Source organism: Pleurodeles waltl, chromosome 1_1 (genome assembly GCF_031143425.1).
Source record: "Pleurodeles waltl isolate 20211129_DDA chromosome 1_1, aPleWal1.hap1.20221129, whole genome shotgun sequence".
NCBI classification, from domain to species: domain Eukaryota; kingdom Metazoa; phylum Chordata; class Amphibia; order Caudata; family Salamandridae; genus Pleurodeles; species Pleurodeles waltl.
The window spans coordinates 549,282,663-549,301,296 of NC_090436.1; the positions used below are offsets into that span (position 1 = coordinate 549,282,663).

General features: G+C 49.4%; 1 protein-coding gene across 3 annotated transcripts in view; it reads right to left on the reverse strand.

Annotated features, from left to right (window-relative positions):
* The window catches only part of CHD1 (chromodomain helicase DNA binding protein 1), a 1,172,453-nt gene that overhangs the window by 837,353 nt on the left and 316,466 nt on the right, over window positions 1–18,634 (reverse strand). The gene's annotated exons all lie outside the window — the stretch shown is intronic.

Sequence of the window (18,634 nt, forward strand, 5' to 3'; positions counted from 1 at the left end):
CTTCTGGCAGTGGCTTCCTCGAGGCCTTGTATTTGGGCTTGGATTGGGTCGGGGAAAGCGTACTCACGTGCTGGCCCACTGTTATTGGTCGGTCGTTGTCGGACTCGTGCTCAGTCAGACCCCCGAACGGAGACTGCGGTGTGGATCATCTCCTCTTCTTCTGCGTCGAGGCGATCAGTGCTTCTGGACGCCATCTCTAACCTTCGTGCTCTTCGGTCTCTTCGAGCGGAAGGATCTGCAGGCCTCGCAAAGTATCCTCTCGGTGGTCTGGAGACAGACACAGGTTACAGATTAGATGTTGGTCCGTGTAAGGATACTTGGCGTGGCACTGAGGGCAGAATCTAAACAGGGTCCGGTCCATGAGGCTTCGACAAGACTTTTGGTCAGGCCGATCAGGCCCAAGTTGGGAGCGGGTGCCCCGAAGGGCAAGTAGAGATCTGTGCCCGCTAGTACAGAGGTGTCGATGATAGATGGTAGTCGATCGAAAACAATACCGATGAATTTAAAGAGTTTGTAATACATTTCCAACTCGAACAACCGGAGTGAAAAGAAACACGTCCGAACTCGATGGCGGAAAGAAAAACAATCTAAGATGTAGTCGATGCCCATGTGCAATGGAGCCGAAAAGGAGGAGTCAAACGGTCCCGTGACTTGAAAATACTTCTTCGAAGAAAAACAACTTGTAACACTCCGAGCACAACACTAGATGGCAGGACCTGTACATAGCATGTGTATCTGCAGATACACATGCCACTGAACATACATATTTATATGATTAAGTACTACAACGACTACAAGCTCCAGGGGAGAAGGGAGGGCGCAGGTCAATCTGCAGCACTACACGCCACGAACAGATGTACACTGGGTAAGTGACATTTTCCGTTCAATGGGATTTGTAGCTGCAGATACACATGACTGTGTATAGACTGAACCGCAGTTCTCCGCCCAAGTAAGCGGTGGTTAGCCCATAGGCGTTGAAGTAGTTTGAAATAGTGTTTTTAGCACTGCTTGACCAACATTCGCTTATTGACGAGACAACACATCCACACAGTAGTCTTTAGTGAGTGTGTGTGGTATGGACCATGTGGCTGCTTTGCATATGTTCGCCATTGGTATATTTCCTACGAATGCCATTGAGGCACCTTTTTTCTAGTGGAATGTTGTAGGAAAATAGCTCCTTGTTGCAGTTACCCCACCACCACTAGTCTGAATATTATGCTGACTTGACTGAGACGTGTGCTGGGATCCTGCTAACCAGGCCCCAGCACCAGTGTTCTTTCATTTAAAAATGTACCATTGTTTCCACAATTGGCACACACCTGGCACAAGGATAAGTCCCTTCTAAAAGGTACCAGTGGTACCAAGGGCCCTGTGACCAGGGAAGGACCCTAAGGGCTGCAGCATATGTTGTGCCACCCTAACGGACCCCTCATCTAACACATGCACACTGCCATTGCAGATTGTGTGTGTCGGTGGGGAGAAAAAGGCAAAGTCGACCTGGCATCCCTCTCAGGAGGCCATGCACACAAAATACTGCCTGTGGCATAGGTAAGTCACCCCTCTAGCAGGCCTTAAAGCCCTAAGGCAGGGTGCACTATACCACAGGTGAGGGCATAGCTGCATGAGTAATATTCACCTACAGTGTCTAAGTCCATTCTTAGACATTGTAAGTACCATGTGGCCATATTAAGTATATGGTCTGGGAGTTTGTCAACACGAACTCCACAGCTCCATAATGGCTACACTGAACACTGGGAAGTTTGATATCAAACTTCTCAGAATAATAAACCTGCACTGATGCCAGTGCTGGATTTATTACAAAATGCACACAGAGGGCATCTTAGAGATGCCCCCTGTATTTTACCCAAACATTCAGTGCAGGACTGACTGGTCTGTGCCAGCTTGCTACTGAGGGGCGAGTTTCTGACCCCCAGGGATGAGGGCCTTTGTGCTCTCTAAGGCCAAAAACAAAGCCTTCCTTGGGTGGAGGTGCTTCACACCTCCCCCTGCAGGAACTGTAACACCTAGCAGTGAGCCTCAAAGGCTCAGGCTTTGTGTTACAATGCGCCCCAGGGCACTCCAGCTAGTGGAGATGCCTGCCGCCCGGACCCAGCCCACACTTTTGGTGGCAAGTCCAGGGAGATAATGAGAAAAACAAGGAGTCACCCCTTCAGCCAGGTCCACCCCAAAGGTGACCACAGCTGAAGCGACCCCCTCCTTCAACAATACTCCATCTTGCTCAGGAGGATTTAGCCCAATAAGGATGTGTGCCCCTCCCCAAAGGGAGGAGGCACAAGGAGGGTGTAGCCACCCTCAGGGACAGTAGCCATTGGCTACTGCCCTTTAGCCCTAACACACCCCTAAATCCAGTATTGAGGGACGACCCTGAACCCAGGAAATCAGATTCCTGCTGCCCTGAACAAGAAGAAGGGCTGCTGACCTGAAAACCCCGCCGGGAAGAAGGAGACGACAACTGCTTTGGACCCAGCCCCACCGGCCTGTCTCCAGATTCAAATAACCTGCAACAGCGACGCATCCAGCAGGACCAGCGACCTCTGACTCCTCAGAGGACTGCCCTGCAAACCCAAAAGACAAAGAAACTCCTGTGGACAGCGGCTCTGTCCAAAGCAACAAGAAGAAACTATCTTTAAAGGGACCCTCACCTTACTCCTGAAGGGTGAGTCCCCAACACTCTGCACCGACGCCCCCGGCCCGTGTTCAGATAAACCAACACTGAAGCGAGGACCCCAGGCGACTCCCATGGCATGTCCACCTTGAGACAACTTCCCTGCACCCCTACGGGGATGCCTGCGGAGAGAATCCAGACGATCCCCCTGACAGTGACTGTCTGATAACAAGGAACCTGACCCCAGGAAGAAGCACTGCACCTACAGCCCCCAGGCCAGAGAGAAACTAACTACCAGAGCAGGAGTGACCAGCAGGTGGCCCTCATCTTTGCCCAGTCGGTGGCTGGCCCGAGAAGCCCCCCTGTGCCCTGCCTCCATCGCCAGAGTGGCTCCCCAGGTCCCTCAATTGATTTCAACGTAAAACTCGACACCTTCTTTGCACACTGCACCTGGCCGCCCCGTGCCACTGAGGGTGTATTTTGTGTGCTTGTTTGGGACCACCCCCCCCCTAGTGCTCTACAAACCCCTCTCCCCCCCCCGGTCTGCCCGGTACTTAACTGGTGGCAGACTGGAACCGGAGCACCCCTGTTCTCCATAGGCACTTATGTGTTTTGGGCACCTCTTTGACCTCTGCACCTGACCGGCACGGAGCTGCTGGTGTGGTAACTTTGGGGTTGCCTTGAACCCCCAATGGTGGGCTGCCTATGCCCCAGAACTGAGACTTGTAAGTGTTTTACTTACCTCCTAATCTAACCTTACCTCCCCCAGGAACTGTTGATTTTTGCACTGTGTCCACTTTGAAAATAGATTATTGCCATTTTTTACAAATACTGTATATGATATTGCTTTTATTCAAAGTTCCTAAAGTATCTAAGTGAAGTACCCTACATTTAAAGTGTTTACTGTAAATCTTGAACCTAAAGGTTCTTAAAATAAACTAAGAAAATATATTTTTCAATATAAAACCTATAAGCCTGGAGTAAGTTTTTGAGTGTGTGTTCCTCTTTTATTGCCTGTGTGTGTAAAACAAATGCTTGACACTACACTCTGATAAGCCTACTGCTCGACCACACTACCACAAAATAGAGCATTAGAATTATCTAATTTTGCCACTATCTTACCTCTGAGGGGGAACCCTCGGACTCTGTGCACACTATTTCTTACTTTGAAATAGTATATACGGAGACAACTTCCTACATTGGTGGATCAGCGGTGGGGCCTAAGACTTTGCATTTGCTGGACTACTCGGCCAATACCTGATCACACAACTAAATTCCCAAAATTGTCATTAGAAACAGAATTTTTCAATTTGAGCTATTTTGCTAAATTTTTAAAAGTCCTGCTAAGGCCTTGTGTAAGTCCCTGTTAGCATTTCTTTTAGAGTTTAAAAGTTTTGTAAAAGTTTGGTTTAAGTTCTAGAAATAGTTTTAGATTCTTAAAAAGTATCCCAACTTTTAGAAAAATAATGTCTAGCACAGAAGAGATGGTGGTGGAACTCAACCTCACCCCTTACCTGCATCTAGGGATGGCAGAGTTAAGGACTCTCTGTAAACTAAAAAAATATAAATACTGGGTCAAACCCTACCAAAGTCAAGCTCCAGGAGCTTTTGGCAGAGTTTGTAAGAGACCACCCCTCTGAGGATAACCCTGCAGAGGGGGAAACTAGTGAGCAGGAGGATGATTCCTCCCTCCGGTCCTAGTTAGGGAGGCCAGGGTCCCTCAAACCCTGACTCCACAAGTGATAGTCAGAGATACTGGTTCTTCCACAGGGGAGTCCAGTAACTCTGGAAGCATTGAGGGCAGCCTCAATGAAGATGACCTCCTGTTAGCCAGGATGGCCAAATGATTGGCTTTGGTAAAGATGCAGAATCCTATGACCTCATGAAGGCTACCCTGATTGAGGGCTTTGGATTCTCAACTGAACGATTACGTTCAGGGGGGCCTAAAAATCGTCCAGCCAGACCTGAGTTGATTTTGTTGACTTCTCAGTCAAAACACTAGATGGTTGGATTAATGGCAGTGGTGTAAATGATTATGAAGGGCTGTATAACTGGTTTATGAAGGATCACCTTTTAAGTAATTGTTTCAATGATAAACTACATCAGGATCTGGTAGACCTAGGTCTAATTTCTCCCCAAGAATTGGGAAAGAAGGCAGACCCACTGGGTCAAGACAAGGGTGACCAAGACTTCCACAGGGGTTGACCAAAAGAAAGGGGTCACAAAGCCTCCCCATGTTGAGACATCCAAGGGAAAAAGTAAAGAGTCTTCTACAGGGCCACAAAAACCTGCACAGGAGGGTGGGTCCAAAGCCTCTTCACAATCCTCATTTGGGTACAAGGGTAAAAACTTTGATCCCAAAAAGGCCTGGTGTTGCAGCTGTAGCCAGCATGGACACCAAACTGGAGACAAGGCCTGTCCCAAAAAAGGTTCCACTTCAACTACTACTCCAGTTAGCACTGGAAAGGCCAGTCTCCAGGTGGGATCAAGAGTGCCCAGAGCAAATCAGGTTTCACACTGAAGCTACATTAGTCTCTGAGGGTGGGGTGGACTTAGCCACACTAGCTGCCTGGCCGCCTAACATGCAAAAATACAGGCAGCTGCTCTTAATTAATGGGACTAGAGTAGAGGCCCTGAGGGATACAGGTGCCAGTGTCACTATGGTAACAGACAAACTGGTTTCCCCAGGACAATACCTGAGTGGACAAACTTATCCAGTCACCAACGCTGACAATCAGACTAAAGTATATCCCATGGCTATGGTAACTTAAGAATGGGAAGGGCTCACTGGCCTGAAACAGGTGGTAGTCTCTTCTGCTATACCAGTAGAATGTCTGCTTGGAAATGATCTGGAGTCCTCAGCATGGGCTGAGGTACAACTCAAAACCCATGCAGCCATGCTGGGTATCCCTGAACTGGTGTGTGTCCAGACTAGGGCACAATGCAGACCTCACCAAACCATACCATCCACAACCTTCCAAGAGAAAAGGAAAGAAGACTGGGGAACCAGCTTCGGCACAGAAAAAGAAACAGAACCTCTCTTCTCGGGAATAAGTTCTATCCACTGAGGGAACTGAGTCCATGGAGTTGGAACCTTATCAGGTTGAGCTCTTGGGCCCTGGGGGACCCTCAAGGGAACAGCTGTGTAAGGGGCAAGAAACTTTTCCCTCTCTTGAAAGGCTAAGACAGCAAGCAGCTGAACATGAAAAAGGAATTGTCAGTGGAACACACAGGGTCTATTGGGAAGATGTACTCCTTTACACTGAGACAAGAGATCCAAAACCTGGTGCCACTAGGAGAGTGGTAGTGCCTCAGGAGTTTAGGGAGTTCATTCTGACCTTAGCCCATGACATTCCCCTTGCTTGGCATTTGGGACAAACCAAGACATGGGAGAGGTTAGTCAAACATTTCTATTGGCCCAATATGTCCCAGAGGGTAAAGGAGTTTTGTGCCTCCTGTGCCACCTGTCAAGACAGTGGTAAGAAAGGTGGCCATCCAAAGGCCCCCCTCATTCAACTTCCAGTGGTGGGGGTCCCCTTTAAAAGAGTGGGAGTGGATATAGTGGGTCCACTTGAACCTCTCACAGCATCAGGGAATCAGTATATCCTAGTAGTAGTGGATCATGCTACTAGGTACTTTGAGGCAATTCCCCTTAGGCCCACTACTGCCCCTGCAGTAGCCAGAGCACTCATTGGTATTTTTACCAGAGTGGGATTTCCTAAGGAGGTGGTTTCTGACAGAGGTACCAACTTCATGTCAGCTTACCTGAAACATGTGGAATGAGTGTGGGGTGACTTATAAATTCACCACACCATATCATCCACAAACCAATCGTCTTGTTGAGAGGTTTAACAAGACATTGAAGGGCATGATCATGGGGCTCCCTGAAAAACTCAAAAGGAGATGGGATGCCCTCTTGCCATGCCTGCTTTTCGCCTACAGAGAGGTGCCACAGAAGGGAGTAGAGTTTTCCCCCTTTTAACTTCTGTTAGGCCATCCTGTTAGGGGACCACTAGCTCTTGTGACAGAAGGCTGGGAGAGACCTCTCCATGAGCCTAAGCAAAATATAGTGGCTATGTACTAGGCCTACATTCAAGGATGGCGGAGTACATGGAAAAGCAAGTAAAAACCTTGAGGCCAGCCAACAACAACTCCAGAAGATGTGGTATGATCAAAAGGCTGCTACGGTTGAATTTCAGCCAGGGCAGAAAGTCTGGGTTCTGGAGCCTGTGGCTCCCAGGGCACTTCAGGACAAATGGAGTGGCCCTTACCCAGTGCTAGAGAAGAGGAGTCAGGTCACCTACCTGGTGGACCTAGGCACTAGCAGGACCCCCAAGAGGGTGATCCATGTTAACCGCCTAAAACTCTTCCATGACAGGGCAGATGTAAACATGTTGATGGATAAAGATGAGGACCAGGAAGCAGAGAGTGAACCTCTCCCTGTTCTCCTCTCCACTGACCCTAAGCAAGCTGACTGCAGGCAAGTCCTCCAGCAGTTTGCTGAGCTCTTTTCCCTAACCCCTGGTCAGGCCTACCTGTGTACCCATGATGTGGACACAGGAGACAGCATGCCTGTCACAAACAAAATATTCAGACAGTCTGACCAAGTTAAGGAAAGCATCAAAGTGGAAGTCCACAAGATGCTGGAGTTGGGAGTGATTGAGCACTCTCGACAGTCCCTGGGCTAGCCCAGTGGTCTTGGTCCCCAAACCTCACACAAAAGATGGAAAGAGAGAGATGAGGTTCTATGTGGACTACATAGGGCTTAATTTTGTCACTAAGACACATGCTCACCCCATTCCAAGGTCAGATGAGCTGATTGATAAATTGGGTGTTGCCAAACACTTGAGTACCTTTGACTTGACAGCAGGGTACTGGCAAATAACAATGGCACCAGGAGCAAAAGAGAAAACAGCATTCTCTACACCTGATGGGCATTACCAGTTTACTGTGATGCCCTTTGGCTTAAAGAATGCCCCTGCCACCTTCCAAAGGTTGGTGAATCAAGTCCTTGCTGGCTTGGAGTCCTTTAGTGCAGCTTATCTTGATGATATTGCTGTCTTTAGCTCCAGCTGGCAGGATCACCTGGTCCACCTGAAGAAGGTTTTGCAGGCCCTGCAAGCAGTGGCCTCTCTATCAAGGCATCTAAATGTCAGATAGGGCAGGCTACTGTGGTTTATTTGGGACACCTTGTAGGTGGAGGCCAAGTTCAGCCACTCCAACCCAAGATCCAGACTATTCTGGCCTGGTAGCTCCAAAAACCCAGACTCAAGTCAGGGCATTTCTTGGCTTGACTGGGTACTATAGGAGGTTTGTGAAGGGATATGGCTGAATAGTGACACCCCTCACAGAACTTACCTCCAAGAAAATGCCCAAGAAAATGAACTGGACCATTGTAAGGAAATGCCTCCTTGGCATGGTTACCCCCTGACTTTTTGCCTTTGCTGATGCTATGTTTTGAATTGAAAGTGTGCCGAGGCCTGCTAACCAGGCCCCAGCACCAGTGTTCTTTCCCTAACCTGTACTTTTGTATCCACAATTGGCACACCCTGGCATCCAGATAAGTCCCTTGTAAATGGTACCCCTGGTACCAAGGGCCCTGATGCCAAGGAAGGTCTCTAAGGGCTGCAGCATATCTTATGCCACCCTGGAGACCCCTCACTCAGCACAGACACCCTGCTTGCCAGCTTGTGTGTGCTGGTGAGAACAAAACGAGTAAGTCGACATGGCACTCCCCTCAGGGTGCCATGCCAGCCTCTCACTGCCTATGCAGGTATAGATAAGTCACCCCTCTAGCAGGCCTTACAGCCCTAAGGCAGGGTGCACTATACCATAGGTGAGGGCACCAGTGCATGAGCACTGTGCCCCTACAGTGTCTAAGCAATACCTTAGACATTGTAAGTGCAGGGTAGCCATAAGAGTATATGGTCTGGGAGTCTGTTTTACACGAACTCCACAGCACCATAATGGCTACACTGAAAACTGGGAAGTTTGGTATCAAACTTCGCAGCACAATAAATGCACACTGATGCCAGTGTACATTTTATTGTAAAATACACCCCAGAGGGCACCTTAGAGGTGCCCCCTGAAACCTTAACCAACTATCTGTGTAGGCTGACCGGTTCCAGCAGCCTGCCACACTAGAGACATGTTGCTGGCCCCATGGGGAGAGTGCCTTTGTCACTCTGAGGCCAGTAACAAAGCCTGCACTGGGTGGAGATGCTAACACCTCCCCCAGGCAGGAGCTGTCACACCTGGCGGTGAGCCTCAAAGGCTCACCCCTTTGTGCCAGCACCGCAGGACACTCCAGCTAGTGGAGTTGCCCGCCCCCTCCGGCCCCGGCCCCCACTTTTGGCGGCAAGGCCAGAGAAAATAATGAGAAAAACAAGGAGGAGTCACTGGCCAGTCAGGACAGCCCCTAAGGTGTCCTGAGCTGAAGTGACTCCAACTTTTAGAAATCCTCCATCTTGCAGATGGAGGATTCCCCCAATAGGATTAAGGATGTGACCCCCCTCCCCTTGGGAGGAGGCACAAAGAGGGTGTACTCACCCTCAGGGCTAGTAGCCATTGGCTACTAACCCCCCAGACCTAAACACGCCCTTAAATTTAGTATTTAAGGGCTCCCCTGAACCTAAGAATTTAGATTCCTGCAACTTACCTGAAGAAGAAGACTGCTGAGCTGAAAAACCCCTGCAGAGGAAGAACAGAAGACACCAACTGCTTTGGCCCCAGTCCTACCGGCCTGTCTCCTGCCTTCCAAAGAAACCTGCTCCAGCGACGCTTTCCAAGGGACCAGCGACCTCTGAATCCTCTGAGGACTGCCCGACTTCGAGAAAGACAAGAAACTCCTGAGGACAGCGGCCCTGCTCCAAAAGAACTGCAACTTTGTTTCAAGTAGCAGATTTAAAGACCCCTGCAACTCCCCGCAAGAAGCGTGAGACTTGCAACACTGCACCCGGCGACCCCGACTCGACTGGTGGAGAAACAACGCTTCAGGGAGGACCCTCCGGCGACTCTACGACTGTGAGTAACCAAAGTTGTCCCCCCTGAGCCCCCACAGCGACGCCTGCAGAGGGAATCCTCAGGCTCCCCCTGACCGCGACTGTCTGAACTCCATTTCCCGACGGCTGGAAAAGACCCTGCACCCGCAGCCCCCAGCACCTGAAGGATCGGAACTTCTGTGCAGGAGTGACCCCCAGGAGGCCCTCTCCCTTGCCCAGGTGGTGGCTACCCCGAGGAGCCCCCCCCTTGCCTGCCTGCAACGCTGAAGAGATCCCTTGATCTCTCATAAGAAACCATTGAAAACCCGACGCTTGTTTATACACTGCACCCGGCCGCCCCAATGCCGCTGAGGGTGTACTTTTTGTGTGAACTCGTGTCCCCCCCGGTGCCCTACAAAACCCCCCTGGTCTGCCCTCCGAAGACGCGGGTACTTACCTGCTGGCAGACCGGAACCGGGGCACCCCCTTCTCTCCATTGCAGCCTATGCGTTTTGGGCACCTCTTTGACCTCTGCACCTGACCGGCCCTGAGCTGCTGGTGTGGTAACTTTGGGGTTGCCCTGAACCCCCAACGGTGGGCTACCTTGGACCCAAACCTGAGACTTGTAAGTGATTTACTTACCTGACAAAACTAACAAAAACTTACCTCCCCCAGGAACTGTGAAAATTGCACTGTGTCCACTTTTAAAACAGCTTATTGTGTTTTATGTAAAAAGTATACATGCTAATGTAATGATTCAAAGTTCCTAAAGTACTTACCTGCAATACCTTTCAAATGAGATATTACATGTAGAATTTGAACCTGTGGTTCTTAAAATAAACTAAGAAAATATATTTTTCTATAACAAAACCTATTGGCTGGATTTGTCTCTGAGTGTGTGTTCCTCATTTATTGCCTGTGTGTATGTACAACAAATGCTTAACACTACTCCTTTGATAAGCCTACTGCTCGACCACACTACCACAAAATAGAGCATTAGTATTATCTCTTTTTGCCACTATCTTACCTCTAAGGGGAACCCTTGGACTCTGTGCATACTATTCCTTACTTTGAAATAGTGCATACAGAGCCAACTTCCTACAACCATGGACTGTCAAAAGGCCTTTGACACCCTGAAGCAAGCAATGTACACAGCACCAGTTTTGAAAGCTCCAGATTACTCCGAGCAGTTCATTGTGCAGACAGATGCCTCTGAACATGGGATAGTAGCACTCCTGTCCCTAACAAATGATGATGGCCTTGACCAGCCTCTTGCTTTTATTAGCAGGAGGTTACTCCCCGGGGAGCAGCGTTGGAGTGCCATTGAGAGGGAGGCCTTTGCTGTGGTCTGGTCCATGAAGAAGTTGAGACCATACCTTTTTGGTACTCACTTCATAGTTCAAACTGACCACAGACCTCTCAGATGCCTAATGCAAATGAAAGGAGAAAACCCTAAACTGTGGAGGGTGTCCATATCCCTACAGGGAATGGACTTTATAGTGGAACACAGACCTGGGACTGCCCATGCCAATGCTGATGGCCTTTCCAGGTTCTTCCACTTAGAAAATGAAGACTCTCTTGGGAAAGGTGAGTGTCATCCTCTTTCGTTTGGGGTGGGGGAGTTGTGTAAGGAAATGCCTCCTTGGCATGGTTACCCCCTAACGTTTTGCTTTTGCTGATGGTAAGTTTTGATTTGAAAGTGTGCTGGGACCCTGCTAACTAGGCCCCAGCACCAGTGTTCGTACCCTAAACTGTACCTTTGTCTCCACAACTGGCACAACCCTGGCACTCAGGTAAGTCCCTTGTAACTGGTACCCCTGGTACCAAGGACCCTGATGCCAGGGAAGGTCCCTAAGGGATGCAGCATGTCTTATGCCACCCTGGGGACCCCTCACTTAGCACATGCACACTGCCTCACAGCTTGTGTGTGCTGGTGGGGAGAAAATGACTAAATCGGCATGGCACTCCCCTCAGAGTGCCATGTCAACCTCACACTGCCTGTGGCATAGGTAAGTCACCCCTCTAGCAGGCCTTACAGCCCTAAGCTGGTAACTATAACACAGGTGAGGGCATAGGTGCATGAGCACTATGACCCTACAGCGTCTAAGCCAAACCTTAGACATTGTAAGTGCAGGGTAGCCATAAGAGTATATGGTCTGGGAGTTTGTCAAACACGAACTCCACAGTTCCATAATGGCTACACTGATGCCAGTGTGCAATTTATTGTAACATACACCCAGAGGGCACACGCCGACATTGGCTTTTCCGACTCTCGGGATAGGGAGAGTACGGGTGAATGGGCTTATCAGGGCCCCCTACCATGTACTACAAGTAAGACTCATGGAGTGCTGGCTTTTATGGGCCAAACATCATACAAAACCTACGTTCCTGTGACTAGGAAACACCATTAATCAATTCAGGAACTAAAACATTTGCATGGTTCGCTTTGGATACGTCCCCTCTTATTACAATTTTTGACTTGAAAAAAGTCCTGTTGGACGAAACACGTGTTGGCTGTTTCTACATACATATGTTTTCAACATAAGGAATTAAAGATTTTGGATTTCTGTTCACTGTGGACTATTATTTGGAGTGCCCTGGTATCTCTGTTTTTGAAATTGACTTTCCAGCACGGCTCAAACGAAGTTTTCCTTCTTTTTTGATGCAATCAAATACCCTTGGTGGCTGGGTATTTCTACCAGGTTGGCACCCTTCCAAGGACTCGCTGCATCCATTATTGGACATTGTTCTTTTGTTTCAGATGTGTGAATTTTAAGCATCAACCACCAATATATTAATTTCTATCACACACCAGACATGTTGCTGTCCACATGGGGAGAGTGTCTTTGTCACTCTGTGGCCAGGAACAAAGCCTGTACTGGGTGGAGGTGCTTCTCACCTCCCCCTGCAGGAACTGTAACACCTGGCCGTGAGCCTCAAAGGCTCACCCCTTTTGTTACAGCGCCCCAGGGCATCCCAGCTAGTGGAAATGCCGCCCCTCTGGCCACTGCCCCCACTTTTGGCGGCAAGGCTGGAGGAGATAATAAGAAAAAGAAAGAGGAGTCACCCACCAGTCAGGACAGCCCCTAAGGTGTCCTGAGCTGAGGTGACCCCTGCCTTGAGAAATCCTCCATCTTGAGTTGGAGGATTCTCCCAATAGGATTAGGGACGTGCCCCCCTCCCCACAGGGAGGAGGTACAAAGAGGGTGTAGCCACCCTCAAGGACAGTAGTCATTGGCTACTGCCCTCCCAGACCGGAACACACCCCTAAATTCAGTATTTAGGGGCTCCTAGGAACCTAGGAAACTAGATTCCTGCAACCTGAAGAGAGGAGGACTGCTGACCTGCAAACCTGCAGAGAAGGAGGAAGATGACAACTGCTTTGGCCCCAGCCCTACCGGCCTGTCTCCAACTTCGAAAACCTGCACCAGTGACGCATCCGACAGGGACCAGCGACCTCTGAAGCCTCAGAGGACTGCCCTGGACTAAAGGACCAAGAAACCCCCGTGAACATCAGCCTTGTTCAAAATAAGCTACTTCTTTGCAACAAAGAAGCAACTTTCCAAGACTGCACGTTTCCCGCCAGAAGCGTGAGACTTCACACACTGCACCCAACGCCCCCGGCTCGAGATTCAGAGAACAAACACCTCAGGGAGGACTCCCTTGTGACTGCGAGCCCATGAGTAACCAGAGACGACCCCCGTGAGTCCCCACAGCGATGCCTGCAGAGAGAATCCAGAGGCTCCCCCTGACCGCGACTGCCTGTAACAAGGGACCCGATGCCTGGAATCAACACTGCACCCGCAGCCCCCAGGACCCGAAGGAACAGAACCTCAGCGCAGGAGTGACCCCCAGGGGACCCTCTGCCTTGCCCAGGTGGTGGCTGTCCCGATAAGCCCCCTCTGTGCCTGCCTGCACCGCTAGAGTGACACCCAGGTCCCTCCAATGAAACCTATACAAAACCCGACGCCTGCTTTGCACACTGCACCCGGCCGTTCCTGTGCCACTGAGGGTGTGTTTTGTGTGCCTACTTGTGTCCCCCCCAATGCTCTACAAAACCCCCCTGGTCTGCCCCCGAGGATGCAGGTACTTACCTGCTGGCAGACTGGAACCGGAGCACCCCTGTTCTCCATAGGCGCCTATGTGTTTTGGGCACCTCTTTGACCTCTGCACCCGACCGGCCCTGAGCTGGTGGTGTGGTAACTTTGGGGTTGCCTTGAACCCCCTAACGGTGGGCTGCCTATGCCCAGGAACTGAGACTTGTAAGCGTCTTACTTACCTCACAAACTAACCATTACTTACCTCCCCCAGGAACTGTTGATTTTTGCACTGTGTCCACTTTTAAAATAGCTTATTGACATTTTAACAAAAACTGTATATGTTATTGCTCTAATTCAAAGTTCCTAACTTACCTGTGTGGAGTACCTTGCATTTTATGTATTTACTTCAAATCTTGAACTTGTGGTTCTAAAAATAAATTAAGAAAATATATTTCTCTATATAAAAACTATTGGCCTGGAATTGTCTTTGAGTGTGTGTTCCTCATTTATTGCCTGTGTGTGTACAACAAATGCTTAACACTACCCACTGATAAGCCTACTGCTCGACCATAGCGCATTAGAATTATTTAATTTTGCCACTATCATACCTCTAAGGAGAACCTTTGGACTCTGTGCACACTATTTCCTACTTTGAGATAGTATATACAGAGCCAACTTCCTACAGAGGCCCTCTCTCACAGGCCTTGGATGCTAGGCCCAGCACTAGGAGCACGACTTCGGGTCGTGGTTGCGCTCCAAACACCATAAACAAACCTGGTGCGGATCCGTCACCGACAACATACAGTGACAGTCTTCGCAATGGTTGGAACCCGGTCTTTGCGGACATCCTTGACGCACCAAAAGTCACAAAGAAAACTCAACAGGGTAGTTGTAGGAAGCTGGCCTGGTGTGTGGTGGCTATCTATGTTACTTACGCCTTATACCAGGTACAGGAATCCCCTCTCAGTGAAGTGTAGGCAGTGTCCAGAAGCCAGGCTCTCTAGAGCTAACTGTGGGATATATAGGAGACATGCAACGTTCATGCAATTCCACTACAGTCGCACAGTACTTACACACAAGAAAGAAAACACCTGGTTGTACAAAAATAAAGGTACTTTATTTTTGGAACACAGTATCAGAAAATACTAGAGAGGCAACCTTCTAATAGGAGGTAAGTAAATACACTATAGGCGGAAAGAAAACAATCTAAGATGGAGTCGACGCCCATGCGCAATGGAGCAGAAAGGGAGGAGTCACTCGGTCATGTGACTCAAAAAGACTTCTTCAAAGAAAAACAACTTGTAACACTCCGAGCCCAACACTAGATGGCAGGATAATGCACAGCATGTGTATCTGCAGCTACACATGCCACCGAACATATATATACACACACTATTAAACAGTAAGGGGCATAAAAAGGTTAGAAAACAGTGTAAAATAACAATATGCAATAGTAGCCCTAGGGGGAGCCCACACCATATACTAAAAGTGGAATGCGAACACAGGGCCCCAACCTAGATAAGTAAATTGTGTAGAGGGGAGCTGAGAGTACTAGGAAACCACACAGGTAAATAATACAGTACCCCCCAGCGACCGGGAATGCAGTAGTAAAACACTGGATTTCCCCAAAACCATCCCAAAGGATGAAAAGAAGAAAATGAAGACACCCAGAACAGCCTGCAAGGAACCATCAGTGGAAAACCAAAGATGGAGACCTGTCCTGTGGAGAGAGGGGACCAAGTCCAGTAGTATCTTTGGAGTCCAGGGAGAGTAGGAAATAGTACCCACCCAGAGGTACCTTTTGGAGTTGGTTGACGAAGAAGGAAGACAGGTCAGCACTGCAGCACAGAAGCTGGAGGAGAGTTCCTGATGCGTGCAAAAGGTGGCCGGTGCTGGAAGCTGGATTGCAGATGGGTGTTGGTGAAGGATTTTCACCAACAAGCCTTTGCAAAGGCAAACTCGCGATTGGAGGAAAAGAGGTGCTAACGGGGACCAGCAAGGTCCAAGAGGACTCTACCCAGGAGGGGGAGTCACAGGGGACCCCCTGCATCACAAAAGGCCCACAGGAGCAGAGGCTGCACCCAAAAGTGTCCCACAGGGCAGGGACACAGAAGTTGCAGAAGCAGCCCACGGAGCACCACAGAAGTTGCTCCCATGTCATCAGAAGACCACGCAGAGATCCAGAAGCTGCAGGAGGGGGTGCTGGGGGCTGGAGCTAGAAGTTGTCTGAAGTCCCCCTTGGAGGTGAAGCAACAAGCCTTGGCAGCTGCAAAGGACGCGGTGCACGGGGGTACTGTCTTACATGGAGTGGAAAGGACTTACCAACACCAAAGTCCAACAGTTGGTAGAGAGAACCAAGGGCGAATCACCGGAGCCACCACCCATGATGCAGGACCCAAGCCACTCAGGATGAGGGGAGATCCACGCAGCCGGTCGTCAATGCAGCCAGGTACCTGTATAGTTACAGGGGAGTGATGCCTTCACCCCAAGGGAGATTTCTTCTTCTTCTCATGCAGGCTGAAGAGTTGAGGTCTTCTTTGGATGCACAGCCGTGGAAATGTTGCAAAGCTGGCAGGAGTTTCGGATACAATGTCGCAGAATGTCTACTTCGTGGATCTGCAGTTTGTAGGTTCCTGGAGGGTCCATTTGCGGTTCCTGAGACCAGAAGTCGAAGCAGAGGTTGCAGAGTTTGTAAGCCAAATCTGAGGACCCACAAAAAGAGAAAGACCCTATATAGCCCAAAGAGGGGGCTTGGTCACCTAACCAGGTAACTACGTATCAGAGGGTGCCTCTGACGTCAAGTGCCTGGCCACTAAGATGCTTCCAGAGTTCCCTGCAAACCTTAGAATCAAGATGGCAGAACCCAGGGACCCTCTGGAGGAGCTCTGGGCACCACCCCTGGGGTGGTGATGGACAGGGGAGTGGTCACTCCCCTTTCCATTGTCCAGTTTTGCGCCAGAGCAGGGACTAGTGATGCCTGAACCAGTGTGGACTTGTTTATGCATGGAGGGCACCAAATGTGCCCTTCAAAGAAAAACTAGTGGCTTGGGGAGGCTATCCCTCCCAAGTCTATCACACCTATTTCAAAAGGGAGAGGGTGTTACCTCCTATCCCAAAGGACATCCTTTGTTCTGCCCTGCTGAGCTTGATCAGATCAAGCAGAAAGAGGGCAGAAACCCGTCTGAGGGGTGGCAGCAGCTGGGCTGCCCAGGAAAACCCTGTAAGACTGGTGGTAGTAATGCTGGGGGTCCTCTAAGAAGCCCCCAGAGTGCATGGGATCATACTTCCAATACTTTCAACAGTATTGGGGTAGGATTCCCACATGTTTGATATCAAACATGCCCAGGTTCAGAGCTACCATTATGTAGCTGTACATAGGTAGTGACTTATGTCCAGTACACACGTAAAATGGCATCCCCGCACTCATGAATTCCAGTAAAATAGTGGCAGTGGTGCCCTCACACACAGGTACCTGCACCCTGTCCTCTGGGCTGAGAGGGCCTACCATACAGGTGACTTACAGTGACCTGGTGTAGTGACCTGTAGTGAAACCGGGTGTGTGCACCCGGTTCAAGCAGACTGCAAAGGCAGGCCTGCAGAACCCTTTGCATGGGCTCCCTAAGGGTGGCAGAAATACTGCTGCAGCCCATAGGGATCCCCTGAAACCCTAATGCCATGGGTACCTAGGTACCGTATACTAGGGACTTACATGGAGGCACCAGTATGCCTATTGTGGGGATAAAAAGTTACCAGCAACCAAATTTAGAGGAGAGAGCTCAATCACTGGGGTCCTGATTAGCAGGATCCCAGTGAACACAGTCAAACACACTGACAAATGGAAAAAGGCTACTTTTATCTTTCTCCGGATCAGGGCGTCGCGTGGAAAGAAAAGTACCTACGTCACCACGGCAAGGCGGTGCCTATGTACAGCCCGACATCACATCGACCACAACTTCAAAAATGAATGTGAAATCGACGGACGCCACCTGAGGGCGTGCAAAGGTACTGCACGAAGAAAAATCTCTGGATGCAGTATGATATCTGAGGGAAATTCTAAGGTAAGGAATCTGCAACTAGAAGTCTCTATCAGATAAATCAATCACTGGAATCATTGAATGTTTATTAATATGAGATGTTTGATACCAAACATCCCTATTTTCAGTGAAGCCATCATGTAGCTGGGGAACTGTTACTGACCAGTGTCCAGTACATGTACTTAAATTAGCTTCTCTATTTCCTTACTATGTCTAAAAATTGACCGAGAGAAAGTAGGGGAAAGTAGGCTGTAAGGTCTGCTGTAGGGGTGACTTCCAAATATTACATGCAATGTTTAGGGTACAAGGCACACACAGGCTGTGTGCCATGTCGTGTTTTCACATTTAGGAAGCAACTTGTCACGCATCCTGCGATGGCAGACTACATGAGGTTGGTGCTGGGTCCCGTAGAGTGGTGCAAGTTGTACTGCAGCTCTCAGGGGCACTCTTCAGCACTCACGCCCTATGTACCAGGGGTACCATTTATTAGGGACTTACAAAGTGCTAAAGGGCCTGGCCACTTGGGGATCAAGTGGCCAGGTGTGTTGCTTTGGGGAAGCAACGGTGACACTGGGGACCTGGTTAGCACGAACCCAGTGCACTTCAGAAATAGTTGCATCAAATACCAGGCAAAAAGTATGTGTGGAGGTGGGGAGGCACTGGAACCACTACCCAGCTTCCTAAAGCATCCTTCCCCGTCCTTCTTCAACATATCACACTATTTTTGTTTTTAAAAAAACAGGCATATTCTGAGAACTCCCTCACAACATGGAGTTGTGCTCCTCGCCATCAGAGCGTAGATCCAGCAACATGCTGATAAGCAGCTCTGTGAATGCATTTGCCAGGGAACCCTGTACTTCCCACATAGCACTGATTTTTCACAGAGCCACAGCTCACAGCAGAGGCGTTGTCTGATAACAAAAAAGAGCCCCTGCATTCTATACCATCCTTTGT